Raw genomic sequence first — 23,472 nt, 5'->3', positions numbered from 1 at the left:
GTTTTAAAACAAAACTACGATTTTAATTCATGGAGTTTCTTTTCGAACTAGTTTTCACTGATGCTAATAAATAGTTATTTTAAATGCAATTCAATCGTACAATGGTTAAATAATATTTAATCATATTAAATATTATCTGACCAATCTTTCCTGATCCTAAAATATAAATAAGCAAATCTACTAAATCAAATATACTATTCTTTAAATTAATCGCTATTCTTTAAAAATCATTATTTTTAAAATTAATTATTTGCAGTATTGAGAGAATTCATTTTTTAACAATCGTCAATTACAATTCTTCAATTATAAAAAGAAAAATTGGGCCAACTAATCGTTAAATATTTCAAAAAATGCAAATTTTAAACCATGGGTGCTCTTATAATAATTATGAGAAATACTTATGTTCATTACATCCTGTTTAATCAACTGCCACTTAAATATTACAAAAATACAAATTTTAAACTATGCGTACTTTTCTAATAATTCTGAGAAATACTTATGCTCATTACATCCTGTTTTATCAACTGCTGCTAAGATATTACCCGTATTTTAAATTTATTCCTTTCTTGTCGAAATAAATAAAAATAGCAAACACTACTCAGTGAAAAGTGCTACATTTACATAACATTGACTAACTTTCAAAGATAACAACAGCTGACAAGATACAAGAAATATCTTTGAAGATGTTATGTAAATTGATAATGAGATTGGATTTTCCAAAACTTGAATAACTGTTGCGAGACGACATGCATGCTTAATTACTTTAATATCTAATGACTTTTTGAATAGAATGCTGAGATGGATTATTTTATTTTTTCATATTTTAAGCCAGCTAATTAATCATTCAAAATAAAATAGCTATTTCATGTAATAGAATTTATCGCAATCATTAAATATTTGTCTTAAACTATTTTTTTTCTCGAAAGCATTGTTGTGAGAAAAAAACATAAATTCATATCATGTTTAGTTCCGTTTATTAGTTGTAAGAGAAATTTGTAATAAATTGCGAAGGTATAAGGAACCAAAACATTTAAAGCTACCTGTTTTAAAATACAGTAAATTTAATAATTGTCACTATTAACTAAAACAATTACTAAAGCTCACTTAGAACTTTGTTATTTAATGTTAGGAGTGGTTTCATTTATTCTCAGGAAAAAATATATATCAAAAATCTGAAAACCTTGAATGGAGAGAAGACGGAAAAGAAGGACAGAAATGTGTATAGTTTGTCTGCGGTAAGAGCTCCTCCCGCGACAATATCTGATGCTGTCTGCTGCTATGGAAACAAGAATATAGCATTTCTTCACTTCATTCTATAGCTAACACAATAGACCGAAGAGAAAGATTCCCTTTCTCTCGCCGTTCCGCACTAAAACTAGTCCTAAATAATGACCCAGCATCCTTATTTGAAATTGTTATACCTCGTTTCCATAGTCACCAACACGGGTCCAGACGAATGGCATGGGGAGCTCTTACCATAGACAAACTATAGAAATTGTTATACCTCGTTACCATAGTCACCAACACGGGTCCAGACGAACAGCATGGGGAGTTCTTACTAAAGACAAACTTTAATCATTGCTATCAAAACAAGTGAGATTTTGTGTTTTATATACATTTACCTTTACTTTGAATCAAATAGGATTAAACTCAGATCGATAAGACTAATAGTTTCTATGTTATTGAGTTTGTGTGTATAAAAAATATAACTTTATGCTTATACCTATTTAAACGTCTAACATTGATATCTGCGAAAGCTAGGTACATTTACTTATGCATATTTTTCTGCTATGAATTTAATGAGAGGGTCAAAACAAAATCTATAACACTATATATTCAAAACTTTTAAAATTTCCTCTGAATTAAAAAAAAGAAAAATATATATACTTTGTACTTAGATCTATTTAGACGCCTAATATTCCTATGTAAAATAGCGATGTATTAGGACAAATATATGTATTGTATTACCAGGGGTCTGTTTAGAAGAAATTTGGGTCCGTTAACGGACCCTTCACAAAATATCTTTTCATAAAAACGGACCCTTCACAAGACATTTTAACTTTAAAACGGACCCTTCACAAAATATTTTAACTTAAAAACGGACCCTTCACAAAATAATTTATCTTTTAATCGGACCCTTCACAAATTTATTTATCTTCATTATTGTTTTGTTAATCGAATAAACCCTTCCCTGGTAGGGGTGAGGGAATAAAGGCAGATATAAACGAACTAAATTTTGTCTTCGACATTCAGCAGTAAATTCTGCGTTCAGCAGTATAGGCTAAATACCAAATATTTGTATGTTGAATCGCTAATTTAGTAGTTGCATTTGCTGTTTATTTTTTTAAAATTTAATTTTTTTAATTATAACTTTAAAGTGTTGAGCATAATCTTGTATGTCTTTACAATTTAAAAACTCCTTGAAAAAGTTTTTTTGCAATAACGGACCCTATTTTCACAAATTCACAAAAGCGGACCCTGGTTGAACGAATGTGACTTAACGTTTATTTTATATTCACAAATTACGAGTAATTTTTTCACAATTTTACCAAAAACGGACCTTTCACAAAATGTCTGGACAGACCCCTGATTACGCTTATAAATTATTTTATAAATTATAAATTACTGGTCATATATACTACAAATTTACTTTAATTGATTCCGTATAAAATATGGTTCGATAAACAATACCTCATCTGCCTAGATAGCAATGTTCAATTTTCTTTCTTTCCTCCCCTCCTCAATGACAGATTCAAGACGTTATACATTATTTTCATAATTTCTAATCATAAGGAAAATAATTAGCAGGGTCAAAATATTTAAATATAAAAATGCGTACAGTGTTAATTGCAAAATCTATAAACAGTATGTTTCTTTTTTAAACAAATCCTTTCGATTTTTTGTGAATAATAACTTAAGAATATTGATATCGCCATATAACGAGAAAAACACGGAAAAAAGTTTATTGTTAGAAAATATGACGCCATTTTGTTGACAATTTCAGAAACTTTAAAAGAAAGATAAATATTTTTATTAATGATTTTTTGTTTATCTTTTTTCATAATACATGATTTTATTATAATTCTTTGCAAGTCCAAAACATGGTTAAATTTTAACTCAATAAAATTTCCAAGGCAATGTTATTTGAGAGCTTAAATTACTTGTCACTTACTTACATCATAATACTTATTTAAATTACTATTTAAATACCCACTACACTTTCTGAATTTGAAATATTACTATACTGAATGTAAATCACCATTCGGTCATATTTTACTGAAAGTTTTCAGTAAAGAAATATTGTATATTTACTGTTGGTGTAAAATTACTATACTATTTAGAGTGAAGAAAGTGACGTAGTAGCAATATAGCAAGATAAATCCATTAAACACTCATCGGCTATTTCACTGCCAGCATGAATTCCCTTCTGGTGCAGATTTCTAAGCATTTTAAACTTAAAAATAACTTATCCAAATCAGTTTCAATAATTCAGGAAAGATTTACAACTTCTAAGCGTAAATTTGCATTTTTATAACCCTACATCGCTTTCTAAAGCCGACTTGTTTTGTTTGTCTTCAGATATAAAATCACAACTGAATCACCATAGTTCGTATGACTTGATAATATTATTATAAATAATCAAATCTGAGAATTACCTCTTATTTCATTCAACTTCTCCATTAATTCTAAACCCTGCGAGAAAGAAAACACCTTGCATTACACATCAAAGATAAATTATGTAACATGGACTGAATGATGTTCGTATTGTAAATTAATTTTATATTACCTAAAAAGAAATTTTGCTGAATTCTGAGAATAGTCTTCTTTTCCTTTCCTTTATTGGTGGTTCTCTTATCTTATATCCTCCTTTATTTCATGTTTCCTTGCATTACCTCTGACTCAATTCCACCTCTCATTCCATTCTTAACCCTGTCGGAGAGAAGACACATGTCTCGCATAACACATCAAAGTTAAATGACATAGATTAAATGATGCAAGTAATGTAAATTAATTTTATATTACCTAAAAAGAAATTTTGCTAAATTCTGAGAATAGTCTTCTTTTCCCTTCCTTTGTTGGTGGTTCTTTTATCTTAGATCCTCCTTTATTTCATGTTTCCTTGCATTACCCCTGACTCAATTCCACCTCTCATTCCCTTTCTAACCCTGTCAGAGAGAAGACACATGTCTCGCATTACACATCAAAGTTAAATGACATAACATAGATTAAATGATGCAAGCAATGTAAATTAATTTTATATTACCTAAAAAGAAATTTTGCTAAATTCTGAGAATAGTCTTCTTTTCCCTTCCTTTGTTGGTGGTTCTTTTATCTTATATCATCTTTTATTTCATGTTTCCTTGCATTACCTCTGATTCAATTCCACCTCTCATTCCATTCTTAACCCTGTCAGAGAGAAACACATGTCTCGCATTACACATCAAAGTTAAATGACATAACAAAGACTAAATGATGCGAGATTTGTAACTTAATTTTATATTATCTAAAAAGAAATTTAGCTGAATTCTGAGAATAGTCTTCTTTTCCCTTCCCTTGTTGGTGGTTCTCCTATCTTATATCCTCTTTTATTTCATGTTTCCTTGCATTATCTCTGATTCAATTCCACCTCTCATTCCGTTCTTATCCCTGTCAGAGAGAAAACACATGCCTCCCATTACACATCAAAGTTAAATAATTTAACATCTGAATGCAAGTAATATGAATAAAATTTATACTACCTGAAAAAAAATTTTGCGTAAATCTAAGATCACTCTTCTTATTCCTTCCTTACAGGGTGAATCTCTGCTGGTGCATCCTCTTCTATTTCGCCTTTCCTCTCACTCCCTCTGAAGATTCAAAACCAGAAAGACTACCTGTCTTCATTGAAGAATCTCTCCATTCCAAGCCCTGAGTGAGAGAAAAGGAAATGTTTTGCATTACACATCAAAGTTCATCAAAGTTAAATGATTTAACATATGAATGCAAGTAATATAAATAAAATTTATATTACCTGAAAAGAAATTTTGCATGAATCAAAGATCGCTCTTCTTCTTCCTTCCTTACAGGGTGGATCTCTGATGGTGCATCCTCTTCTATTTCGCCTTTCCTCTCACTCCCTCTAAAGATTCAAGACCTGAAAGACTATCTGTCTTCATTGAAAAATCTCTCCATTCCAAGCCCTGACGGAAAGAAAAGCAAATGTATTGCATTACACATCAAAGTTAAAAGATTTAACATATGAATGCAAGTAATATAAATAAAATTTATATTGCCTGCAAAGAAGTTTTGCGTAAATACTAAGATCACGCTTCTTATTACTTCCTTACAGGGTGGATCTCTGATGGTGCATCCTCTTCTATTTCGCCTCTCCTCTCACTCCCTCTAAAGATTCAAGACCTGAAGGACTACCTGTCTTCATTGAAGAATCTCTCCATTCCAAGCCCTGAGTGAGAGAAAAGCAAATGTTTCGCATTACACATCAAAGTTAAATGATTTAACATATGAATGCAAGTAATATAAATAAAATTTATATTACCTGTAAAGAAATTTTACATAAATCTAAGATCGCTCTTCTTATTCCTTCCTTACAGGGTGGATCTCTGATGCTGCATCCTCTTCTATTTCGCCTTTCCTCTCACTCCCTCTGAAGATTCAAAACCAGAAAGACTACCTGTCTTCATTGAAGAATCTCTCCATTCCAAGCCCTGAGTGAGAGAAAAGGAAATGTTTTGCATTACACATCAAAGTTAAATGATTTAACATATGAATGCAAGTAATATAAATAAAATTTATATTGCCTGCAAAGAAGTTTTGCGTAAATACTAAGATCACGCTTCTTATTACTTCCTTACAGGGTGGATCTCTGCTGGTGCATCCTCTTCTATTTCGCCTTTCCTCTCACTCCCTCTGAAGATTCAAAACCAGAAAGACTACCTGTCTTCATTGAAGAATCTCTCCATTCCAAGCCCTGAGTGAGAGAAAAGGAAATGTTTTGCATTACACATCAAAGTTAAATGATTTAACATATGAATGCAAGTAATATAAATAAAATTTATATTACCTGAAAAGAAATTTTGCATGAATCAAAGATCGCTCTTCTTATTCCTTCCTTACAGGGTGGATCTCCGATGGTGCATCCTCTTCTATTTCGCCTTTCCTCTCACTCCCTCTAAAGATTCAAGACCTGAAACACTATCTGTCTTCATTGAAAAATCTCTCCATTCCAAGCCCTGACGGAAAGAAAAGCAAATGTATTGCATTACACATCAAAGTTAAAAGATTTAACATATGAATGCAAGTAATATAAATAAAATTTATATTGCCTGCAAAGAAGTTTTGCGTAAATACTAAGATCACGCTTCTTATTACTTCCTTACAGGGTGGATCTCTGATGGTGCATCCTCTTCTATTTCGCCTCTCCTCTCACTCCCTCTAAAGATTCAAGACCTGAAGGACTACCTGTCTTCATTGAAGAATCTCTCCATTCCAAGCCCTGAGTGAGAGAAAAGCAAATGTTTTGCATTACACATCAAAGTTAAATGATTTAACATATGAATGCAAGTAATATAAATAAAATTTATATTACCTGTAAAGAAATTTTGCATAAATACTAAGATCACGCTTCTTATTCCTTCCTTGCACGGTGGATCTCTGATTGTGCATCCTCTTCTATTTCGCCATTCCTCTCACTCCCTCTAAAGATTCAAGACCTGAAGGACTACCTGTCTTCATTGAAGAATCTCTCCATTCCAAGCCCTGAGTGAGAGAAAAGCAAATGTTTCGCATTACACATCAAAGTTAAATGATTTAACATATGAATGCAAGTAATATAAATAAAATTTATATTACCTGAAAAGAAATTTTACATAAATCTAAGATCGCTCTTCTTATTCCTTCCTTACAGGGTGGATCTCTGATGGTGCATCCTCTTCTATTTCGCCTTTCCTCTCACTCCCTCTAAAGATTCAAAACCTGAAGGACTACCTGTCTTCATTGAAGGATCTCTCCATTCCAAGCCCTGAGTGAGAGAAAAGCAAATGTTTTGCATTACACATCAAAGTTAAAAGATTTAACATATGAATGCAAGTAATATAAATAAAATTTATATTACCTGAAAAGAAATTTTGCATAAATCTAAGATCGCTCTTCTTATTCCTTCCTTACAGGGTGGATCTCTGATGGTGCATCCTCTTCTATTTCGCCTTTCCTCTCACTCCCTCTAAAGATTCAAAACCTGAAGGACTACCTGTCTTCATTGAAGAATCTCTCCATTCCAAGCCCTGAGTGAGAGAAAAGGAAATGTTTTGCATTACACATCAAAGTTAGAAGATTTAACATATGAATGCAAGTGATATATATAAAATTTATATTATCTGAAAAGAAATTTTGCATAAATCTAAGATCACTCTTCTTATTCCTTCCTTACACGGTGGATCTCTGATGGTGCATCCTGTTCTATTTCGCCTCTCCTCTGCTGAATGTGTTTTTGTTACATCACCATCTGAAACAAATCCAAATGGTTACTTAGCTTTGGAAGCTGAAGCCGAATGCAAATATTAGTACGTTTTGATTAGATCGATAACAGATTAAGTAAATTGAAGTAAATATTAGTATTGATGGAAGTGCTAACGGAAAGTACCACCGCTAAATAAATTGGTAAAAGAGTACGTGTTGTGCGCTGTATAAAGACGGATTTGCGGTGTAAGTACAAAACTGGTGAATTAAGTAAAAAAAATAGCTCTTGAATTACTGGTGAATTGTGAAAAGAAAAAAAAATGAGTTTGAGAAATAATAATTTGAAACCCAAGTACTGTTCAACCTAGGTTAGAAAATCGTTAAATGCCAATTGAAAAATGTTTCTCAGAGGTTCATAAAATTAGTAGCTACGGGTCCAGAATTTCCGGTTACCAAATTAATGGTTTAAAAACGCATATTTGGTTTTTTATTATCAGCTATATGCTTTTTTTTAAAAAAAATATATATAAGTAATTTCCATAGACTACGGTAAATTAACCTGAATATTATTTTTCTCCCTGTAGTTCCTACCTACTAAATATTTTCCCGAATAAAAAAAAATCAATTTTGACACTACTTTTGAGTTAAAACTCTGATATTACACTGATATCAAATATTTAAGATTTCCGAAATTCTTTAAAATATTTGCCTTTCTACTTATTTTAATCTAAAGTTCTTGAAGTTAAACAAAACAAGTAAGCAATTTTTTTAGTAGCAAAATTTTCATCTACTTGAAAAGAAAAATTATATATTTCTCAGAGGGCTACAAATATCCAAAAGAAATCTTATTAGTTTGCATTGTTCTATTTTATTCCTATTTTGGAGACTCACGACTGAAAGATTTTTAGAAAAAAAATGGAAGTAAAATGAGACAGTTTAATGAATAATGTGATGATGTTATTTTTTTTATTACTTGAAAAACACAAAATGTGGTTTTTATTAGTTGCTCAGTGACATATGCCAAAATTTTTCTCAGATATTGATTTATTTTGTGTTAATATTGAATCATTTTGTAAGGATTATCTAAATTCAAACAAGTTAACCGGAGAATTGGCTTTTGTTTCAGAAACAAATCACTCTTGTTCATCAGAAACAAATCCAAATTGTTACAAAGCTTCGGAAGTTGAAGTCAAATGTTAATATTAGCAAGTTTTTGATTAGGCTTATTACATATTAGGTAAATTCAAATAAATGTAAGCATTAATGGAAAGTATCAACGCAAAATAAATTGGTAAGCGAGTGGTGGTTGCGTGCTGTACAACGAAGATTCTCGTTGTAAGTACAAAACTGGTGAATTAGATTTTAAAAAATGGCTGTGGAAATTTGAAAAAGAGGGAATTGATATAAAAGAAATGTTCAACCTAGGTTAGAAAATAGTGAAATGTGAATTAAAAAATAATGTATGTTTGGAATTATAAAATCAAAAATCTACGGCAACTGCTGGCACTAATGCAGACTGGCACTAAATTTATAAACTGCAGCTTAAGAATTGTTCAACCTAGGTTAGAGAACAATGAAATGGCAATTAAAAAATAATGTATGTTAGGAAGCATAAAGTCAATAATCTACGGCAACAGCTGGCACTAATGCAGACTGGTACAAAATTTATAAATTGAAGCTTAAGAATTGTTCAATCTATGTTGGAAAATAGTGAAATGTCGATTAAAAAATAATGAATATTAGTAATCATAAAATCAAACATCTACTGCAACTGCTGGTACTAATGCAGACTGGTACTAAATTTATAAACTGAAGAGTAAGAATTGTTCAACCTATGTTGGAAAATAGTGAAACGTCAATTTAAAAATAATGTATGTTAGGAATCATAAAATTAATAATCTACTGCAACTGCTGGCACTAATGTTGACTGGTACTAAATTTATATACTAAAACCTAGGAATTGTTCAACCTAGGTTAGAAAATAGTGAAATGTCAATTAAGAAATAATGTATGTTAGGAATCGTAAAATCAATCATCCACTGCAACTGCTGGTACTAATGCAGATTGGCACTAAATTTATAAACTGAAACCTAGGAATTGTTGAACCTAGGTTAGAAAATAGTGAAATGTCAATTAAGAAATAATGTATGTTAGGAATCGTAAAATCAATCATCTACGGCAATTGCTGGCACTAATACAGACTGGTACTAAATTTATAAATTGAAGCTTAAGAATTGTTCAACCTAGGTTAGAGAACAATGAAATGGCAATTAAAAAATAATGTATGTTAGGAATTATAAAATCAATAATCTACGGCAACTGTTGGCACTAATGCAGACTGGTACTAAATTTATAGACTGAAGCCTAAGAATTGTTCAACCTAGGTTAGAACATAGTGAAATGTCAATTTAAAAAAAATGTATGTTAGGAAGCATAAAATCAATAATCTACGGCAACAGCTGGCACTAATGCAGACTGGTACTAAATTTATAAACTGAAGCCTAAGAATTGTTCAACCTAGAATAGAAAATAGTTAAATGACAATTAAAAAATAATGCTTGTTAGGAGATCATAAAATCAGTAGCAGCTGGTACTAATGGAAATTATCTTTTGAGAAACATTCATGAAGCCTAAATTGTCGACAATTTTATAAATTTTCTAAATAATTTGTTTGTCTCAAAAGATTAATTCCGGTCATTAACACGTCCAAATTTCGACCTTGCATTCGGGAAATCATATATTAAATTGCAAATGTTACATTTGAAATGGTGCATCTTGAATACGCTAAGCTGCTAATTCAGGAAATATAATTATAATTATCTCTCTATATATAATTGTTCCAAATAGACAGGCAATTTAATTTTTTGACACTCAAATTAAGTGTTTACTGTCATATAATAAGAATTCATGTAATAAGAATTTGGCTAAAATATGACTTTGATAAAAATATTTTAGAGCAATACTTTTGCCTCCCATCAATTTTTTACCTGTTCTTTATTCTCTGTGGGAGAATTTTATCAAAAAAAATGAAGAATCATAGTAGCAGAAATAAAATTTGGTCACCTTAAGCAGAAATGGTTGCATATAATTTATAGTGACACTCATTAATTAAAACCATAAAATACGTGCAAATTAAATTTTAATACTTGCAAATTAAAAAAAGAGGAAAAATCATTATATTTCCTTATGATTGCTACTTCGCACGATTAGGTAATGTTTATATAGTTTCACATACATTAATTATTATTATTAAACTATGTTGTATTTTAGAAGACACCGAACAAACGCATAAATAGTTTAATTTTAAATATAGTTATGTGCATTGTAAAGAAAGAATGTAATTTATTTTTGAATATCATTAAACCGTTATTTTGTTTTTCTTTTATGAAATAAATATTTAATGAAATACTGTGACTTACAGTGTTCAAGTCCCTTTTCTTGTCTTCATCTTCAGTCAACAAATTCTTTTATTTCATCCGTCTTTAACAACTTTCGCACAACTTCAAAGAATAATCTTCACACACGAAATCCAAGCGCAAAATGAACTCAATAATGATTTCTATTTCTTGTGAAAATTACTTTGCAACAATGAAGACTTTTATAGCAAATAATATTTGTTACCATTGACAGTAATTGTTTAACTACATCTTTTAGCTTGTTGCAACAATGGTTTACATTAAAAAAAATTTAAAACCAACTCAACAGTTATTGTTAGAGAGTGACAAAGAAATATATATATATATATATATATATATATAAACTCCTGTTTGTGAAAATTGCAACACCATGAAGGAATCGTCATAATTAAATGAAATTTACTACACAGTTGAGTGGTAGTGGTACAAAGAAATGATTAAACTTTCAAAGCAAACAAACAATAACAAGAGATCGAAATCAGTATTTTGTGTAACCACCACGCACCGCAATAAGCGCTGCTACACGACGTGGCATGGAGTCAAGCAAATTTTGAATGTCTGTCTGAGGATGAGCATTCCATATAGTTTGTATGCGTACCCAAAGTTCGTCTGTAGAAGCAACAGGACGAGGATCACGAGCGAGGCACCGACCAACGAAATGACACACATGTTCAATCGGTGACATATCTGGGGAATATGCAGGTCAAGGAAGAAGCTGTACCTGTCGCAATGCAAGGAAGGATGAACAATCCTAGCAATATGAGGATGGGCATTGTCTTGTTGAAATACAGCGCCTGGCAAGGCTTGAAGGAAGGGAACAGCTTGGGGCTGTAAAACTTCACTGATGTACCGGATGTTGTTCAGATTACCCACAATTCGTAGCCATTGAGATCGTCCATGATATGCTATGGCACCCCAGACCATAACTCCGGGTGTTCGTCCACTGTGGCTTTCGATAATGCACTCCGGAAGGTGGCGTTCACCGGCATAGCGTCTGACACGAATGCGGCCATCATGGTACCACAAATTAAAGCGGGATTCGTCAGAAAACATGACACGCTGTCAATCAGCACGCCAGTTCCTATGCTGATTGGCCCCTTGTAGCCACAGGCGGCTATGGTTTAGCGTGATGGTGATCCTGTATAAAGGAGTCCTTGCGCGCAGTCCACGCTGCACTTGACGTCTACGAATTGATGAAGCACACAATGAAACACCTGTAGCTATTGACCACTGTGCTGCCAGTTGTCTAGAGGGAGCCGTACGGTCTGTCAGCACCATGCGGACCAGGTATCTATCATCGCGAGCTGACGTGACATTTCGGGGTCCACTCCCGGATTTCCGAGTTGTCTGACACTCGTCCGTCCACTGCTTCCAAACACGCATCACTGTGCTTCTGTTACGCTGCACACGAGCGGCTACTGCACGATAAGACAATCCAGCTTCACGAAGGCCGATGATTCTCCCTCTTTCAAACTCCGTAAGTTGTTGAAATCCCGCTCTCCTTCGTCGAATTAGCATAAGTAACGTCTGAGCTAACGTTTACCACTAGCAGATAACCACCGATAACCATAAACGCGTCGCTTCAGCTGTCTATTTATTCGGATCCATCCGCCGTTCAGAGGGCGCTGCTCAGCATACGCATGAGCTACGGATCTGAAATTCTAATCATTTGCATATTATGCTCTACTTTGCATTTCCTGAAAATTTCAGCTCACTCGCGTAAGTCCTTCATGGTGTTGCAATTTTCACAAACATGAGTATATATATATATATATATATATATATATATATATATATATATATATATATATATATATATATATATATATATATATATATATATATATATATATATATATATATATATATATATATATATATATATATATATATATATATATATATATATATATATATATATATATATATATATATATATTTCTACATTAAAATAAAACAAATTTGCAAATTTGGTTTTAGCTGCTTAAAGCGCTTTTCCATTTAGATTCATTATTTTAAATGTTATATACTTATTTTATCTTTTTCTGAATTTGTAAATCAGTTTCACACTTTGATTAGAATGAATTTATTTAATTTTTCGAGTGCACAAAGAGTCATAATTTACATAAATTTGCTACTTAACTCGACGCAATTAGTACTTTATCGGTGTCTTTCTCAAAATCCATCCCCAAACAGATGTTTTTAAAATCCCTGTAAAAATTCATATAAAAATTCCACATTAACATAAATAATGTTCTGTGAAATATGAAACTTTCATCTTTATTTCATCTCCTGCATGTTAATATGGGTTTTTCTTTTGTTTTACTTTAGGTATGATCTTTAAAATGCATATTTATACTATATCCAATTCAATCCTTCTCTCCTCTATACTTCTCTGTAGTAAACAAAATTGACAAGCGGGTCAATGGATTGCCCAAAGTCAAATTAAGGAAAAATAAGCAGAGAGGACATGTACTTTTATTTAATAATTTTATAGCCTTCGTTGAACATCCGACACAATTTTTTGGGTTTATGGCTGCTAATGTTCAACTACGCAGCCTTGTAATTTTGAGCCCGACTAGGGAAGCAAAAAGACTATTGAGCAGAAGACTAAGGAAATCCTGGATCAAGTATTGGTAGAAATTTTGCCTTCATGGAAGAGTTTTTGATGGAACTAACTCGCATTTACGTTGCATGGGAAGGAAGACCACGAGGAACTCCCACGGTTAGCCTGACGTCAAAGGGACTCTAACCCATGATCCGTTAACCACTGAAGATATTTCACGTCAGCACCTACTTCATACATTGCCTAAAAATGCTGGGTACTCAGTAGAATTCTTGCTAAAGTATATAATAATACTCTCTATTTCAATCTTTACCATCTCGATTCTCTAATTTAATTCTCTAATTCTTAATCTTTACTATCTCGATTCTCTAACTTAATTCTCTAATTTTTAATCTTTACTATCTCGATTCTCTAACTTAATTCTCTAATTTTTAATCTTTACTATCTCGATTCTCTAACTTAATTCTCTAGTTTTCAATCTTTACCATCTCGATTCTCTAATTTAAGTCTCTAATTTACAACTTTACCATCCCTATTCTCCAATTTAATTCTCTAATTTTCAATCTTTACCATCTCGATTCGCTAATTTATTTCTCTAATTTTCAATATTAATACGGTATATTAAACTCTTCTATTTCAATCTACGCCCGAAATTACTAGGCATTCAGTAGAAATCTTAGTAAAGTACAACTGATTTTCCTACTTCAATCTTTACCAATTCAATTCTCCTATTTCAATCTTAGTAAACTATATAATAATTCTCTTATTTCAATTTTTGTCTAAAAATGATAAGCATCCAGTAGAAACTTTGGTAAAATATATAATAATTCTCTCACTTCAGTTGTTGCCTAGATGCGCTAGGCATTCAATAGAAATCTTGGCAAAGTATATAACAATTCTCCTATTTCAATCTAAGTATTCGAAGTAATCTAAGTATTCAATGGAATTCTAACGCTTTTTTTCCTTTTAATCAAATTATACAAATATGGTTTCAAAAACAATATAAAGGCTTTTAAAATTTAAACAAGTCATACCGAAAGTCCTTCATGACAGTAAGTTTGTCCCGGTACTCTAAGTTAAGATTAAAATTATAAGGCAACGTAATTGAACATTGATAGCTTCAAATCCGACTTCCTCCATTTCTAGGTACTGTAAAAAAAATTCTAAACTTTTATTTAAGCCAGTGAAACTTCATTAATTGGGGTAACAGGTACTGATAGTGTTGTGGTAATAACTGCTGTTGTAAAAGATACCTAAAATACTAATAAAAGTGCTTGATAGGTGTAGGTATCAAGCTTACGTAATGTGGAAAAAGAATTTTACCCACCCCTAAACGCATAAGCGCCTGTTATGATCCAGATAGCAAAATAAAGTTTTTTTTCAAAAAGCAAAAACCTTTTAATTTAAATCTAAAAAGGTTTATTATGCGGTTTAGGTGTAGGCCACATAATCTTAAAACGAGATCTGGGACAATCTACTCTATTCTAAGCATGTTACCTAAATCCAAAAACCTGGAAAACCTCTTTCTATATAAAAACCTTACATCGAGGTTCACTCAAGGTTTTCAAGTGTGAAAAATCCTTTAATAGAACTAGTCTCAAGGTGAAAATAATCTTAAATCTAGGTAATTATGATGCTTTTCGCCAAGTCTTGTATGCTCAGATTAAGTCCACCTAGTCATGAAATTTTAATGGACAATGCGATTTTAGCTTATCGCTAGTGTGACGTCAGCTAAAACTTCATTATGGACCTACGTCACCACTTTGCCTAAACGACAATACTTTTTAAGAAAGCTTTAAAAATGCTTTTAGGATGAAAGGTTTGAAACTGCAATATTTTTGCTTTATTGAAAAAAGGTTTTTAGTACAAACATTTTCGTAGCGATAAAAAGAAAATTCCAACACAAGGTTGCGTAAAGGATTCAAAAAAGGAAAAAAAAATTCGTTTTTTGGTGAGATGAATAATAAATATTAACATACTTTCAAAAGGGATATCTCTCCAACATCAGAATGATTGTCATTTTTCTTTCCATTAGGGAGGATCCTCTACCTTCTTCCTTCTCTTCCATGACAGTCTTTCTTCATTGGAGAAATATTTCCCTTCTGAAACTGGAAAAAAGAATAAAACAGACTTTGCGTTAAGCATTATCTAATATGAAAAAAATTCGTTTTTTTTGGCGAGATGAATAATAAATATTAACATGCTTTCAAAAGGGATATCTCTCCAACATCAGAATGATTGTCATTTTTCTTTCCATTAGGGAGGATCCTCTACCTTCTTCCTTCTCTTCCATGACAGTATTTCTTCATTGGAGAGATATTTCCCTTCTGAAACTGGAAAAAAGAATAAAACATACTTTGCGTTAAGCATTATCTAATATGAAAAAAATTCGTTTTTTTTGGCGAGATGAATAATAAATATTAACATATTTTCAAAAGGGATATCTCTCCAACATCAGAATGATTGTCATTTTTCTTTCCATTAGGGAGGATCCTCTACCTTCTTCCTTCTCTTCCATGACAGTCTTTCTTCATTGAAGAAATATTTCCCTTCTGAAACTGGAAAAAAGAATAAAACATACTTTGCGTTAAACATTATCTAATGTGAAAAAAATTCGTTTTTTTTTGGCGAGATGAATAATAAATATTAACATACTTTCAAAAGGGATATCTCTCCAACATCAGAATGATTGTCATTTTTCTTTCCATTAGGGAGGATCCTCTACCTTCTTCCTTCTCTTCCATGACAGTCTTTCTTCATTGGAGAAATATTTCCCTTCTGAAACTGGAAAAAAGAATAAAACATACTTTGCGTTAAACATTATCTAATATGAAAAAAAAATCGTTTTTTTTTTAGCGAGATGAATAATAAATATTAACATACTTTCAAAAGGGATATCTCTCCAACATCAGAATGATTGTCATTTTTCTTTCCATTAGGGAGGATCCTCTACCTTCTTCCTTCTCTTCCATGACAGTCTTTCTTCATTGGAGAAATATTTCCCTTCTGAAACTGGAAAAAAGAATAAAACATACTTTGCGTTAAACATTATCTAATATGAAAAAAATTCGTTTTTTTTGGCGAGATGAATAATAAATATTAACATACTTTCAAAAGGGATATCTCTCCAACATCAGAATGATTGTCATTTTTCTTTCCATTAGGGAGGATCCTCTACCTTCTTCCTTCTCTTCCATGACAGTCTTTCTTCATTGGAGAAATATTTCCCTTCTAAAACTGGAAAAAAGAATAAAACATACTTTGCGTTAAACATTATCTAATATGAAAAAAATTCGTTTTTTTTTTGGCGAGATGAATAATAAATATTAACATACTTTCAAAAGGGATATCTCTCCAACATCAGAATGATTGTCATTTTTCTTTCCATTAGGGAAGATCCTCTACCTTCTTCCTTCTCTTCCATGACAGTCTTTCTTCATTGGAGAAATATTTCCCTTCTGAAACTGGAAAAAAGAATAAAACATACTTTGCGTTAAACATTATCTAATATGAAAAAAATTCGTTTTTTTTTTTGGCGAGATGAATAATAAATATTAACATACTTTCAAAAGGGATATCTCTCCAACATCAGAATGATTATCATTTTTCTTTCCATTTGGGAGGATCCTCTACCTTCTTCCTTCTCTTCCATGACAGTCTTTCTTCATTGGAGAAATATTTCCCTTCTGAAACTGGAAAAAAGAATAAAACATACTTTGCGTTAAACATTATCTAATATGAAAAAAATTCGTTTTCTTTGGCGAGATGAATAATAAATATTAACATACTTTCAAAAGGGATATCTCTCCAACATCAGAATGATTGTCATTTTTCTTTCCATTAGGGAGGATCCTCTACCTTCTTCCTTCTCTTCCATGACAGTCTTTCTTCATTGGAGAAATATTTCCCTTCTGAAACTGGAAAAAAGAATAAAACATACTTTGCGTTAAACATTATCTAATATGAAAAAAATTCGTTTTTTTTGGCGAGATGAATAATAAATATTAACATACTTTCAAAAGGGATATCTCTCCAACATCAGAATGATTGTCATTTTTCTTTCCATTAGGGAGGATCCTCTACCTTCTTCCTTCTCTTCCATGACAGTCTTTCTTCATTGGAGAAATATTTCCCTTCTGAAACTGGAAAAAAGAATAAAACATACTTTGCGTTAAACATTATCTAATATGAAAAAAATTCGTTTTTTTTTGGCGAGATGAATAATAAATATTAACATGCTTTCAAAAGGGATATCTCTCCAACATCAGAATGATTGTAATTTTTCTTTCCATTAGGGAGGATCCTCTACCTTCTTCCTTCTCTTCCATGACAGTCTTTCTTCATTGGAGAAATATTTCCCTTCTGAAACTGGAAAAAAGAATAAAACATACTTTGCGTTAAACATTATCTAATATGAAAAATATTCGTTTTTTTTTAGCGAGATGAATAATAAATATTAACATACTTTTAAAAGGGATATCTCTCCAACATCAGAATGATTGTCATTTTTCTTTCCATTAGGGAGGATCCTCTACCTTCTTCCTTCTCTTCCATGACAGTCTTTCTTCATTGGAGAAATATTTCCCTTCTGAAACTTGAAAAAAGAATAAAACATACTTTGCGTTAAACATTATCTAATATGAAAAAAATTCGTTTTTTTTCCGAGATGAATAATAAATATTAACATACTTTCAAAAGGGATATCTCTCCAACATCAGAATGATTGTCATTTTTCTTTCCATTAGGGAGGATCCTCTACCTTCTTCCTTCTCTTCCATGACAGTCTTTCTTCATTGGAGAAATATTTCCCTTCTGAAACTGGAAAAAAGAATAAAACATACTTTGCGTTAAACATTATCTAATATGAAAAAAATTCGTTTTTTTTTGGCGAGATGAATAATAAATATTAACATACTTTCAAAAGGGATATCTCTCCAACATCAGAATGATTGTAATTTTTCTTTCCATTAGGGAGGATCCTCTACCTTCTTCCTTCTCTTCCATGACAGTCTTTCTTCATTGGAGAAATATTTCCCTTCTGAAACTGGAAAAAAGAATAAAACATACTTTGCGTTAAACATTATCTAATATGAAAAAAATTCGTTTTTTTTTTAGCGAGATGAATAATAAATATTAACATACTTTCAAAAGGGATATCTCTCCAACATCAGAATGATTGTCATTTTTCTTTCCATTAGGGAGGATCCTCTACCTTCTTCCTTCTCTTCCATGACAGTCTTTCTTCATTGGAGAAATATTTCCCTTCTGAAACTGGAAAAAAGATTAAAACATACTTTGCGTTAAACATTATCTAATATGAAAAAAATTCGTTTTTTTTTGGCGAGATGAATAATAAATATTAACATACTTTCAAAAGGGATATCTCTCCAACATCAGAATGATTGTAATTTTTCTTTCCATTAGGGAGGATCCTCTACCTTCTTCCTTCTCTTCCATGACAGTCTTTCTTCATTGGAGAAATATTTCCCTTCTGAAACTGGAAAAAAGAATAAAACATACTTTGCGTTAAACATTATCTAATATGAAAAAAATTCGTTTTTTTTTAGCGAGATGAATAATAAATATTAACATACTTTCAAAAGGGATATCTCTCCAACATCAGAATGATTGTCATTTTTCTTTCCATTAGGGAGGATCCTCTACCTTCTTCCTTCTCTTCCATGACAGTCTTTCTTCATTGGAGAAATATTTCCCTTCTGAAACTGGAAAAAAGATTAAAACATACTTTGCGTTAAACATTATCTAATATGAAAAAAATTCGTTTTTTTTGGCGAGATGAATAATAAATATTAACATACTTTCAAAAGGGATATCTCTCCAACATCAGAATGATTGTCATTTTTCTTTCCATTAGGGAGGATCCTCTACCTTCTTCCTTCTCTTCCATGACAGTCTTTCTTCATTGGAGAAATATTTCCCTTCTGAAACTGGAAAAAAGAATAAAACATACTTTGCGTTAAACATTATCTAATATGAAAAAAATTCGTTTTTTTTTGGCGAGATGAATAATAAATATTAACATACTTTCAAAAGGGATATCTCTCCAACATCAGAATGATTGTCATTTTTCTTTCCATTATCGAGGATCCTCTACCTTCTTCCTTCTCTTCCATGACAGTCTTTCTTCATTGGAGAAATATTTCCCTTCTGAAACTGGAAAAAAGAATAAAACATACTTTGCGTTAAACATTATCTAATATGAAAAAAATTCGTTTTTTTTTTGGCGAGATGAATAATAAATATTAACATACTTTCAAAAGGGATATCTCTCCAACATCAGAATGATTGTCATTTTTCTTTCCATTTGGGAGGATCCTCTACCTTCTTCCTTCTCTTCCATGACAGTCTTTCTTCATTGGAGAAATATTTCCCTTCTGAAACTGGAAAAAAGAATAAAACATACTTTGCGTTAAACATTATCTAATATGAAAAATATTCCTTTTTTTTTGGCGAGATGAATAATAAATATTAACATACTTTCAAAAGGGATATCTCTCCAACATCAGAATGATTGTTATTTTTCTTTCCATTAGGGAGGATCCTCTACCTTCTTCCTTCTCTTCCATGACGGTCTTTCTTCATTGGAGAAATATTTCCCTTCTGAAACTGGAAAAAAGAATAAAACATACTTTGCGTTAAACATTATCTAATATGAAAAAAATTCGTTTTTTTTGGCGAGATGAATAATAAATATTAACATACTTTCAAAAGGGATATCTCTCCAACATCAGAATGATTGTAATTTTTCTTTCCAATAGGGAGGATCCTCTACCTTCTTCCTTCTCTTCCATGACAGTCTTTCTTCATTGGAGAAATATTTCCCTTCTGAAACTGGAAAAAAGAATAAAACATACTTTGCGTTAAACATTATCTAATATGAAAAAAATTCGTTTTTTTTTTAGCGAGATGAATAATAAATATTAACATACTTTCAAAAGGGATATCTCTCCAACATCAGAATGATTGTCATTTTTCTTTCCATTAGGGAGGATCCTCTACCTTCTTCCTTCTCTTCCATGACAGTCTTTCTTCATTGGAGAAATATTTCCCTTCTGAAACTGGAAAAAAGAATAAAACATACTTTGCGTTAAACATTATCTAATATGAAAAAAATTCGTTTTTTTTGGCGAGATGAATAATAAATATTAACATACTTTCAAAAGGGATATCCCTCCAACATCAGAATGATTGTCATTTTTCTTTCCATTAGGGAGGATCCTCTACCTTCTTCCTTCTCTTCCATGACAGTCTTTCTTCATTGGAGAAATATTTCCCTTCTGAAACTTGAAAAAAGAATAAAACATACTTTGCGTTAAACATTATCTAATATGAAAAAAATTCGTTTTTTTTTGGCGAGATGAATAATAAATATTAACATACTTTCAAAAGGGATATCTCTCCAACATCAGAATGATTGTCATTTTTCTTTCCATTAGGGAGGATCCTCTACCTTCTTCCTTCTCTTCCATGACAGTCTTTCTTCATTGGAGAAATATTTCCCTTCTGAAACTGGAAAAAAGAATAAAACATACTTTGCGTTAAAAATTATCTAATATGAAAAAAATTCGTTTTTTTTGGCGAGATGAATAATAAATATTAACATACTTTCAAAAGGGATATCTCTCCAACATCAGAATGATTGTAATTTTTCTTTCCATTAGGGAGGATCCTCTACCTTCTTCCTTCTCTTCCATGACAGTCTTTCTTCATTGGAGAAATATTTCCCTTCTGAAACTGGAAAAAAGAATAAAACATACTTAGCGTTAAACATTATCTAATATGAAAAAAATTCGTTTTTTTTTAGCGAGATGAATAATAAATATTAACATACTTTCAAAAGGGATATCTCTCCAACATCAGAATGATTGTCATTTTTCTTTCCATTAGGGAGGATCCTCTACCTTCTTCCTTCTCTTCCATGACAGTCTTTCTTCATTGGAGAAATATTTCCCTTCTGAAACTGGAAAAAAGAATAAAACATATTTTGCGTTAAACATTATCTAATATGAAAAAAATTCGTTTTTTTTGGCGAGATGAATAATAAATATTAACATACTTTCAAAAGGGATATCTCTCCAACATCAGAATGATTGTCATTTTTCTTTCCATTAGGGAGGATCCTCTACCTTCTTCCTTCTCTTCCATGACAGTCTTTCTTCATTGGAAAAATATTTCCCTTCTGAAACTGGAAAAAAGAATAAAACATACTTTGCGTTAAACATTATCTAATATGACAAAAATTCGTTTTTTTTGGCGAGATGAATAATAAATATTAACATACTTTCAAAAGGGATATCTCTCCAACATCAGAATGATTGTCATTTTTCTTTCCATTAGGGAGGATCCTCTACCTTCTTCCTTCTCTTCCATGACAGTCTTTCTTCATTGGAGAAATATTTCCCTTCTGAAACTGGAAAAAAAAATAAAACATACTTTGCGTTAAACATTATCTAATATGAAAAAAATTCGTTTTTTTTTGGCGAGATGAATAATAAATATTAACATGCTTTCAAAAGGGATATCTCTCCAACATCAGAATGATTGTCATTTTTCTTTCCATTAGGGAGGATCCTCTACCTTCTTCCTTCTCTTTCATGGCAGTCTTTCTTCATTGGAGAAATATTTCCCTTCAGAAACTAGAAAAAAGAATAAAACATACTTTGCGTTAAACATTATCTAATATGAAAAAAATTCCTTTTTTTTGGCGAGATGAATAATAAATATTAACATACTTTCAAAAGGGATATCTCTCCAACATCAGAATGATTGTCATTTTTCTTTCCATTTGGGAGGATCCTCTACCTTCTTCCTTCTCTTCCATGACAGTCTTTCTTCATTGGAGAAATATTTCCCTTCTGAAACTGGAAAAAAGAATAAAACATACTTTGCGTTAAACATTATCTAATATGAAAAAAATTCGTTTTTTTTGGCGAGATGAATAATAAATATTAACATACTTTCAAAAGGGATATCTCTCCAACATCAGAATGATTGTCATTTTTCTTTCCATTAGGGAGGATCCTCTACCTTCTTCCTTCTCTTCCATGACAGTCTTTCTTCATTGGAGAAATATTTCCCTTCTGAAACTGGAAAAAAGAATAAAACATACTTTGCGTTAAACATTATCTAATATGAAAAAAATTCGTTTTTTTTGGCGAGATGAATAATAAATATTAACATACTTTCAAAAGGGATATCTCTCCAACATCAGAATGATTGTCATTTTTCTTTCCATTAGGGAGGATCCTCTACCTTCTTCCTTCTCTTCCATGACAGTCTTTCTTCATTGGAAAAATATTTCCCTTCTGAAACTGGAAAAAAGAATAAAACATACTTTGCGTTAAACATTATCTAATATGACAAAAATTCGTTTTTTTTGGCGAGATGAATAATAAATATTAACATACTTTCAAAAGGGATATCTCTCCAACATCAGAATGATTGTCATTTTTCTTTCCATTAGGGAGGATCCTCTACCTTCTTCCTTCTCTTCCATGACAGTCTTTCTTCATTGGAGAAATATTTCCCTTCTGAAACTGGAAAAAAAAATAAAACATACTTTGCGTTAAACATTATCTAATATGAAAAAAATTCGTTTTTTTTTGGCGAGATGAATAATAAATATTAACATGCTTTCAAAAGGGATATCTCTCCAACATCAGAATGATTGTCATTTTTCTTTCCATTAGGGAGGATCCTCTACCTTCTTCCTTCTCTTCCATGGCAGTCTTTCTTCATTGGAGAAATATTTCCCTTCTGAAACTAGAAAAAAGAATAAAACATACTTTGCGTTAAACATTATCTAATATGAAAAAAATTCCTTTTTTTTGGCGAGATGAATAATAAATATTAACATACTTTCAAAAGGGATATCTCTCCAACATCAGAATGATTGTCATTTTTCTTTCCATTTGGGAGGATCCTCTACCTTCTTCCTTCTCTTCCATGACAGTCTTTCTTCATTGGAGAAATATTTCCCTTCTGAAACTGGAAAAAAGAATAAAACATACTTTG

Source organism: Parasteatoda tepidariorum, chromosome 4 (assembly GCF_982258835.1).
Source record: "Parasteatoda tepidariorum strain Cologne lab strain chromosome 4, Ptep-v5.0, whole genome shotgun sequence".
NCBI classification, from domain to species: domain Eukaryota; kingdom Metazoa; phylum Arthropoda; class Arachnida; order Araneae; family Theridiidae; genus Parasteatoda; species Parasteatoda tepidariorum.
The sequence above is the reverse complement of the archived record's forward strand: the minus strand, read 5'-3'. Positions refer to the sequence as shown.